Here is an 11,942-nt window from a genome sequence, read left to right on the forward strand (position 1 = left end):
TGTACACACAGGACCCTTATATACTCTATATAATGTACACACAGGACCCCTATATACTCTATATACTGTACACACAGGACCCCTATATACTCTATATACTGTACACACAGGACCCCTATATACTGTACACACAGGACCCCTATATACTCTATATACTGTACACACAGGATCCCTATATACTCTATATACTGTACACACAGGACCCCTATATACTCTATATACTGTACACACAGGACCCCTATATACTCTATATACTGTACACACAGGATCCTATATACTCTATATACTGTACACACAGGACCTCTATATACTCTATATACTGTACACACAGGACCCCTATATACTCTATATACTGTACACACAGGACCCCTATATACTCTATATACTGTACACACAGGACCCCTATATACTCTATATACTGTACACACAGGACCCCTATATACTCTATATACTGTACACACAGGACCCCTATATACTCTATATACTGTACACACAGGACCCCTATATACTCTATATACTGTACACACAGGACCCAATATACTCTATATACAGTACACACAGGACCCCTATATGCTCTATATACTGTACACACAGGACCCCTATATACTCTATACACTGTACACATAGGACCCCTATATACTCTATACACTGTACACACAGGACCCCTATATACTCTATATACTGTACACACAGGACCCCTATATACTCTATATACTGTACACACAGGACCCCTATATACTCTATATACTGTACACACAGGACCCCTATATACTCTATATACTGTACACACAGGACCCCTATATACTCTATATAATGCACACACATGACCCTATATACTCTATATACTGTACACACAGGACCCCTATATACTCTATATACTGCACACACAGGACCCCTATATACTGTACACACAGGACCACTATATACTCTATATACTGTACACACAGGACCCCTATATACTCTATATACTGTACACACAGGACCCCTATATACTCTATATACTGTACACACAGGACCCCTATATACTGTACACACAGGACCCCTATATACTCTATATACTGTACACACATGACCCCTATATACTGTACACACAGGACCCCTATATACTCTATATACTGTACACACAGGACCCCTATATACTCTATATACTGTACACACAGGACCCCTATATACTCTATATACTGTACACACAGGACCCCTATATACTCTATATAGTGCACACACAGGACCCCTATATACTGTACACACAGGACCACTATATACTCTATATACTGTACACACAGGACCCCTATATACTCTATATACTGTACACACAGGACCCCTATATACTCTATATACTGTACACACAGGACCCCTATATACTGTACACACAAGACCCCTATATGCTCTATATACTGTACACACAGGACCCCTATATACTGTACACACAGGACCCTTATATACTCTATATACTGTACACACAGGACCTCTATATACTCTATATACTGTACACACAGGACCCCTATATACTCTATATACTCTACACACAGGACCCCTATATACTCTATATACAGTACGCACAGGACCCCTATATACTCTATATACTGTACACACAGGACCCCTATATACTCTATATACTGTACACACAGGACCCCTATATACTCTATATACTGTACACACAGGACCCCTATATACTCTATATACTGCACACACAGGACCCCTATATACTGTACACACAGGACCACTATATACTCTATATACTGTACACACAGGACCCCTATATACTCTATATACTGTACACACAGGACCCCTATATACTCTATATACTGTACACACAGGACCCCTATATACTGTACACACAGGACCCCCTATATACTCTATATACTGTACACACAGGACCCCTATATACTCTATATACTGTACACACAGGACCCCTATATACTCTATATACTGTACACACAGGACCCCTATATACTCTATTTACTGTACACACAGGACCCCTATATACTCTATATACTGCACACACAGGACCCCTATATACTGTACACACAGGACCACTATATACTCTATATACTGTACACACAGGACCCCTATATACTCTATATACTGTACACACAGGACCCCTATATACTCTATATACTGTACACACAGGACCCCTATATACTCTATATACTGTACACACAGGACCCCTATATACTGTACACACAGGACCCCTATATACTCTACTGTACACACAGGACCCCTATATACTCTATATACTGTACACACAGGACCCCTATATACTCTATATACTGTACACACAGGACCCCTATATACTCTATATACTGCACACACAGGACCCCTATATACTGTACACACAGGACCACTATATACTCTATATACTGTACACACAGGACCCCTATATACTCTATATACTGTACACACAGGACCCCTATATACTCTATATACTGTACACACAGGACCCCTATATACTGTACACACAGGACCCCTATATACTCTATATACTGTACACACAGGACCCCTATATACTGTACACACAGGACCCCTATATACTCTATATACTGTACACACAGGACCCCTATATACTCTATATACTGTACACACAGGACCCCTATATACTCTATATACTCTACACACAGGACCCCTATATACTCTATATACAGTACGCACAGGACCCCTATATACTATATATACTGTACACACAGGACCCCTATATACTCTATATACTGTACACACAGGACCCCTATATACTCTATATACTGTACACACAGGACCCCTATATACTCTATATACTGTACACACAGGACCCCTATATACTCTATATACTGCACACACAGGACCCCTATATACTGTACACACAGGACCACTATATACTCTATATACTGTACACACAGGACCCCTATATACTCTATATACTGTACACACAGGACCCCTATATACTCTATATACTGTACACACAGGACCCCTATATACTGTACACACAGGACCCCTATATACTCTATATACTGTACACACAGGACCCCTATATACTGTACACACAGGACCCCTATATACTCTATATACTGTACACACAGGACCCCTATATACTCTATATACTGTACACACAGGACCCCTATATACTCTATATACTGTACACACAGGACCCCTATATACTCTATATAGTGCACACACAGGACCCCTATATACTGTACACACAGGACCACTATATACTCTATATACTGTACACACAGGACCCCTATATACTCTATATACTGTACACACAGGACCCCTATATACTCTATATACTGTACACACAGGACCCCTATATGCTCTATATACTGTACACACAGGACCCCTATATACTGTACACACAGGACCCCTATATACTCTATATACTGTACACACAGGACCCCTATATACTCTATATACTCTACACACAGGACCCCTATATACTCTATATACAGTATGCACAGGACCCCTATATACTCTATATACTGTACACACAGGACCCCTATATACTGTACACACAGGACCCCTATATACTCTATATACTGTACACACAGGACCCCTATATACTCTATATACTGTACACACAGGACCCCTATATACTCTATATACTGCACACACAGGACCCCTATATACTGTACACACAGGACCACTATATACTCTATATACTGTACACACAGGACCCCTATATACTCTATATACTGTACACACAGGACCCCTATATACTGTACACACAGGACCCCCTATATACTCTATATACTGTACACACAGGACCCCTATATACTCTATATAGTGCACACACAGGACCCCTATATACTGTACACACAGGACCACTATATACTCTATATACTGTACACACAGGACCCCTATATACTCTATATACTGTACACACAGGACCCCTATATACTCTATATACTGTACACACAGGACCCCTATATACTGTACACACAAGACCCCTATATGCTCTATATACTGTACACACAGGACCCCTATATACTGTACACACAGGACCCCTATATACTCTATATACTGTACACACAGGACCCCTATATACTCTATATACTGTACACACAGGACCCCTATATACTCTATATACTCTACACACAGGACCCCTATATACTCTATATACAGTACGCACAGGACCCCTATATACTCTATATACTGTACACACAGGACCCCTATATACTCTATATACTGTACACACAGGACCCCTATATACTCTATATACTGTACACACAGGACCCCTATATACTCTATATACTGCACACACAGGACCCCTATATACTGTACACACAGGACCACTATATACTCTATATACTGTACACACAGGACCCCTATATACTCTATATACTGTACACACAGGACCCCTATATACTCTATATACTGTACACACAGGACCCCTATATACTGTACACACAGGACCCCCTATATACTCTATATACTGTACACACAGGACCCCTATATACTCTATATACTGTACACACAGGACCCCTATATACTCTATATACTGTACACACAGGACCCCTATATACTCTATTTACTGTACACACAGGACCCCTATATACTCTATATACTGCACACACAGGACCCCTATATACTGTACACACAGGACCACTATATACTCTATATACTGTACACACAGGACCCCTATATACTCTATATACTGTACACACAGGACCCCTATATACTCTATATACTGTACACACAGGACCCCTATATACTCTATATACTGTACACACAGGACCCCTATATACTGTACACACAGGACCCCTATATACTCTACTGTACACACAGGACCCCTATATACTCTATATACTGTACACACAGGACCCCTATATACTCTATATACTGTACACACAGGACCCCTATATACTCTATATACTGCACACACAGGACCCCTATATACTGTACACACAGGACCACTATATACTCTATATACTGTACACACAGGACCCCTATATACTCTATATACTGCACACACAGGACCCCTATATACTGTACACACAGGACCACTATATACTCTATATACTGTACACACAGGACCCCTATATACTCTATATACTGTACACACAGGACCCCTATATACTCTATATACTGTACACACAGGACCCCTATATACTGTACACACAGGACCCCTATATACTCTATATACTGTACACACAGGACCCCTATATACTGTACACACAGGACCCCTATATACTCTATATACTGTACACACAGGACCCCTATATACTCTATATACTGTACACACAGGACCCCTATATACTCTATATACTCTACACACAGGACCCCTATATACTCTATATACAGTACGCACAGGACCCCTATATACTCTATATACTGTACACACAGGACCCCTATATACTCTATATACTGTACACACAGGACCCCTATATACTCTATATACTGTACACACAGGACCCCTATATACTCTATATACTGTACACACAGGACCCCTTTATACTCTATATACTGCACACACAGGACCCCTATATACTGTACACACAGGACCACTATATACTCTATATACTGTACACACAGGACCCCTATATACTCTATATACTGTACACACAGGACCCCTATATACTCTATATACTGTACACACAGGACCCCTATATACTGTACACACAGGACCCCTATATACTCTATATACTGTACACACAGGACCCCTATATACTGTACACACAGGACCCCTATATACTCTATATACTGTACACACAGGACCCCTATATACTCTATATACTGTACACACAGGACCCCTATATACTCTATATACTGTACACACAGGACCCCTATATACTCTATATAGTGCACACACAGGACCCCTATATACTGTACACACAGGACCACTATATACTCTATATACTGTACACACAGGACCCCTATATACTCTATATACTGTACACACAGGACCCCTATATACTCTATATACTGTACACACAGGACCCCTATATGCTCTATATACTGTACACACAGGACCCCTATATACTGTACACACAGGACCCCTATATACTCTATATACTGTACACACAGGACCCCTATATACTCTATATACTCTACACACAGGACCCCTATATACTCTATATACAGTATGCACAGGACCCCTATATACTCTATATACTGTACACACAGGACCCCTATATACTGCACACACAGGACCCCTATATACTCTATATACTGTACACACAGGACCCCTATATACTCTATATACTGTACACACAGGACCCCTATATACTCTATATACTGCACACACAGGACCCCTATATACTGTACACACAGGACCACTATATACTCTATATACTGTACACACAGGACCCCTATATACTCTATATACTGTACACACAGGACCCCTATATACTCTATATACTGTACACACAGGACCCCTATATACTGTACACACAGGACCCCCTATATACTCTATATACTGTACACACAGGACCACTATATACTCTATATACTGTACACACAGGACCCCTATATACTCTATATACTGTACACACAGGACCCCTATATACTCTATATACTGTACACACAGGACCCCTATATACTCTATATACTGCACACACAGGACCCCTATATACTGTACACACAGGACCCCTATATACTCTATATACTGTACACACAGGACCCCTATATACTCTATATACTGTACACACAGGACCCCTATATACTCTATATACTGTACACACAGGACCCCTATATACTCTATATACTGTACACACAGGACCCCTATATACTGTACACACAGGACCCCTATATACTCTACTGTACACACAGGACCCCTATATACTCTATATACTGTACACACAGGACCCCTATATACTCTATATACTGTACACACAGGACCCCTATATACTCTATATACTGCACACACAGGACCCCTATATACTGTACACACAGGACCACTATATACTCTATATACTGTACACACAGGACCCCTATATACTCTATATACTGTACACACAGGACCCCTATATACTCTATATACTGTACACACAGGACCCCTATATACTGTACACACAGGACCCCTATATACTCTATATACTGTACACACAGGACCCCTATATACTGTACACACAGGGCCCCTATATACTCTATATACTGTACACACAGGACCCCTATATACTCTATATACTGTACACACAGGACCCCTATATACTCTATATACTCTACACACAGGACCCCTATATACTCTATATACAGTACGCACAGGACCCCTATATACTCTATATACTGTACACACAGGACCCCTATATACTCTATATACTGTACACACAGGACCCCTATATACTCTATATACTGTACACACAGGACCCCTATATACTCTATATACTGTACACACAGGACCCCTATATACTCTATATACTGCACACACAGGACCCCTATATACTGTACACACAGGACCACTATATACTCTATATACTGTACACACAGGACCCCTATATACTCTATATACTGTACACACAGGACCCCTATATACTCTATATACTGTACACACAGGACCCCTATATACTGTACACACAGGACCCCTATATACTCTATATACTGTACACACAGGACCCCTATATACTGTACACACAGGACCCCTATATACTCTATATACTGTACACACAGGACCCCTATATACTCTATATACTGTACACACAGGACCCCTATATACTCTATATACTGTACACACAGGACCCCTATATACTCTATATACTGTACACACAGGACCCCTATATACTGTACTCACAGGACCCCTATATACTCTATATACTGTACACACAGGACCCCTATATACTCTATATACTGTACACACAGGACCCCTATATACTCTATATACTGTACACACAGGACTCACCTCTCCTCCGTCACTTGTGACTTTTACTTAAATGCTTCAAGTTGAAACAATTTATCATCTATGACCATAAACAAGGAAGTTGTGGTGTGTCCCAGGGTGCAGCGCTCACATTCCTCCGGAGCGGCGGCGGGCGAGGAGCCAGGTGACTTGGCAGCCTGTCACTAAGACGGTTATAATGAAGTCTGTAACCCCCATCATCCTGACAGATTAGGAACAGACGTGGCCGCTGGTGACTGAGACCGGTGGGGCCTGAATCCACGGCTCAGAGACTGATTCTGGGAAACCTGGGTGAAAATCAGGAGTGTTGTCTGTGCTGCAGTCTGTGCGATGGTCGCCCGGCTTCTACCTTATTAGTGCAGGAGAACACTGGGAGTAGGATACACACACGAGCAAAGCGCTACATGGTGACGAGCGCAGCCGAACATTCACAACATTTGTATGTACCAACTGACAAACATGTCTAATACTGCACCCCAAACCTAAACTCATCTGTCCAGAAACACCAAATAATCCCCATCGTCACCACAATAATGTTCAAGAAGCTGCCACCATAGCCCAGTACAGCCCAGTATAGCCCAGTATAGCCCAGTATCACAGAATATACAAAAACACAAACATGAGCTTCTCACAGAATTAGAATATCATCACAAAGTGAATTTATTTCAGTTATTTAATACAAAAAGTGAATCTCCTATATTCTATAGAGTCATTACACACAGAGTGATCTATTTCACATGTTTATTTCTGTTAATGTTAATGATTATGTCTTACAGCCAATGAAAACCCAAAAGTCATTATCTCAGTAAATTAGAATACTTTATAACACCAGCTTGAAAAATGATCGTAAAATCTGAAATGTTCCCTATGATCAGTATGTTCAGTAAATGCACTCAATACTTGGTTGTGGCTCCTTTTCCATCAATTACTGCATCATTGCGGCGTGGCATGGAGGCGATCAGCCTGTGGCTGCTGAGGGGTTATGGAAGCCCAGGTTGCTTTGATAGCAGCCTTCAGCTCGTCTGCATTGTTGGGTCTGGTGTCTCATCTTCCTCTTGACAATACTCTATAGATTCTCTATGGGGTTAAGGTCAGGCGAGTTTGCTGCCAATCAAGCCCAGTGATACTGTTGTTTTTACACCAGGTTTGGTACTTTTGGCCGTGTGGACAGGGGCCAAGTCCTGCTGGAGAATGACATTTCCATCTCCATAAAGCTTGTCGGCAGAGGGAAGCATGAAGTGCTCTACAATGTCCTGGTAGACGGCTGCGCTGACTTTGGTCTTGATAAAGCACAGTGGACCTACACCAGCAGATGACATGGCTCCCCAAACCATCACTGATTGTGGACACTTCACACTAGACCTCCAGCAGCTTGGATTGTGGCCTCTACACTCTTCCTCCAGACTCTGGGACCTTGGACCCCTGATAACAGTCCAGTTCTTTTCCTCCTTGGCCCAGGTAAGACGCTTCTGGCGTTGTCTACTGGTCATGAGCGGCTGACACAAGGAATGTGACACTTGTAGCCCATGTCCTGGATTTATTATCTAACACTATAAACATGGAAGTTGTGGTGTTTCCCCGGGTGCACCGCTCACATTCCTCCCGGGGTGGCAGCCCTGTGGAGTGCGTCAGTGACTGCGGCCTAGCGATAAAACCCACTGAGCCCACTAGGGTCAAAGCTTCTAGTGCAAACTCACATGGTGACTCCCATGACTGGCCGCACCACCTTTGTGAAAAGGACATGAACTTTAACCCCTTAATGACCGCCAATACGCTTTTTAACAGCGTTAAGAGATAAGTGTATAGTCCCCCCAGCGTCGGAAAATCTCTGGGTCTCGGCTACCGGGGGTAGCTGAGACCCTGGAGAACATGATTGGGGTCAGTTTCTACTGACCCCAGTGTTGTGATCACCATTATTCACCAAATAACTTCGATCGCAAAAAAGTCAGATTTCCCATTTATTTGATCTAGCGTACCAGAGGAGAGAGAAATGGGGTCCCCTGAACCCGCCCGACACCTCCACCATCCCCGGATCCTCCTGCTCTGTCCCCCGGCCAGCGGCGTCTGAATGTGCAGTGCGCCCGCCGAGATCTGCCAGCTGGCACCCAACAACAATAGGAGATTTGTCCTATTGGTTCATTTTGATCACTGTGATTGACCCTACCACAGTGATCAAAATGAAAAAAATAGTAAATCATCCCCCCTTTATCAATCCCTTTTTTAGGTAAAAAAATAATAAAAAATGTATTTATTTCCATTTTTTTGCAGTTAGGGTTGGGGCTCGGGTTACGGTTGGGGTTAGGGTTGGGATTGTGGTTATGGTTAGGTTTGGGATTTAGGGTTGGAGTTAGAATTGGGGGGTTTCCACTGTTTAGGGACATCAGGGGTCTCCATTGTGACATGGCATCCGCCATTGATTCCAGCCAATGTTGCATTCAAAATGTCAATCTGTGCTCCCTCCCTTCTAATCCCTGCCGTGCGCCCAAACAGTGGCTTTCCCCCATGTACGGGGTATCTGTGTACTCAGGAGAAATTGCACAACAAATTGTGTGGTCCATTTTCTCCTGTTACCCTTGTGAAAATAAAAAAAAATTGGTTGCAAAGTAATTTTGTTTGTCAAAAAAGTAAAATGTTCATTTTTTCCTTCCACATCGCTTTAGTTTTTGTGAATGTGGTTTTGGGCACCTTGAGGGGTGCGGTTTTTAGAATGGTGTCACTTTTGGGTATTTTCTGTTATATTCACCACCCAAACTCAATACAAATGTGAGGTGGTCCCTAAAAAAAATGATTTTGTTGGAAAAAAACAAGAAATCGCTGGTGAACTTTTAACCCTTATAACGTCCTAAAAAAAATAGTTTCCAACATTGTGCTGATGTAAAGTAGACATGTGGGAAATGTTAGTTATTAAGTATTTTGTGTGATCTGTGATTTAAGGGCACAAAAATAAAAAGTTTGAAAATTGCTAAATTTTTCAACAGTTTTGCCAAATTTCCGTTTTTTTTCATAAATAAACACAAGTTATATCGAATAAATGTTACCATTAACATTAAGGACAATATGTCACGAAAATCAGTGGGATCCGTTGAAGCGTTTCAGAGCTATAACCTCATAAAGTGACAGTGACCAGAATTGGAAAAATTGGCTCCGTCACTAAGGGGTTAAATAGTGAAAGACGTTTTTGGATATTCTAAACTTATTGTTATTCTTTCTACTGTTGATTTGCATAATTACTTACACTAATTGTTCAAAGTAACTGTTGTATATAAATACAATGATACAATCCCTGACTGTTGCTGCCTCCTAATCTCTGTTCATGGCAGCCAGACCCCTACATTACACATTCATGTGGCGCTACCTTGTGGTAGATTGTGATATTACACAAACCACATGTTTTACTAAATTCTTTAAATAAAAAAAAAGTATGAAAAAAATTTGTATACATTGTAAGTTGTTACTTATTAGAAAGGACGTGGCGAGTCCTGCTTTTTCACAGTCTGTTCTGAGCTGGAGTAGTAAAGATAGTGTGAAGAGTCCACGTCCCATAATGGCCCACAGTAATATAGAGGTGGCCAGCTGTCATCCTGAGAGCTACCAGGAAAGCAGCAGAGCTGTGAATGCTCCCAGGAGGACCCAAGCGTCCGGCCATGTGTGGCCTTAGACCCAAGCTCCACTGTTTGCACCTCGTTCTCTTTAGTGATTAATTTGGGAACTTTCTGCAATTCTCACCATTCCGGAATATTTCTGCTATCACCCCTACGTCCAGATTATATCGGTAATTGGAGAGGAAGTCGTCAGAGTTGATATTTGAGGCTTCAGTGAAAACTCATTTACTGGAGGCCGAAGGAGACGCTTTCATGTGGATGAATGCGATGATCTAGACGAGGCCAATTAACGACGATACAAGGAATTAACATAATTACTAATCTGTATCTGGGAGATATGGACGATTAATGGAAGGATTTATCATGCAGAAAAAACCTCGCAATTAATGTCCTAATATATGTGACCCAGAGATGTGACCATTCCCTGAGGCCTGCTATATACAGGACACATACAGCCGTATATAGACTCCTGTATATACACAAGTACATCCACACATACAGCCGTATATAGACACCCGTATATACACAAGTACATC

General features: G+C 41.6%; 1 protein-coding gene across 2 annotated transcripts in view; it reads right to left on the reverse strand.

The window, feature by feature from the left end:
- Positions 1-7,921, reverse strand: part of ALS2CL (ALS2 C-terminal like) — a 152,991-nt gene extending 145,070 nt beyond the window's left edge. For both annotated transcript variants that reach the window (XM_077267858.1, XM_077267853.1), the window contains exon 1: positions 7,808-7,921. The gene's annotated coding sequence lies outside the window, so the exon portion shown is untranslated. The remainder of the gene's footprint in view (positions 1-7,807) is intronic.
- Positions 7,922-11,942: the final 4,021 nt, after the last annotated feature.

Source organism: Ranitomeya variabilis, chromosome 6 (genome assembly GCF_051348905.1).
Source record: "Ranitomeya variabilis isolate aRanVar5 chromosome 6, aRanVar5.hap1, whole genome shotgun sequence".
In the NCBI taxonomy this organism is placed as follows: Eukaryota; Metazoa; Chordata; class Amphibia; order Anura; family Dendrobatidae; genus Ranitomeya; species Ranitomeya variabilis.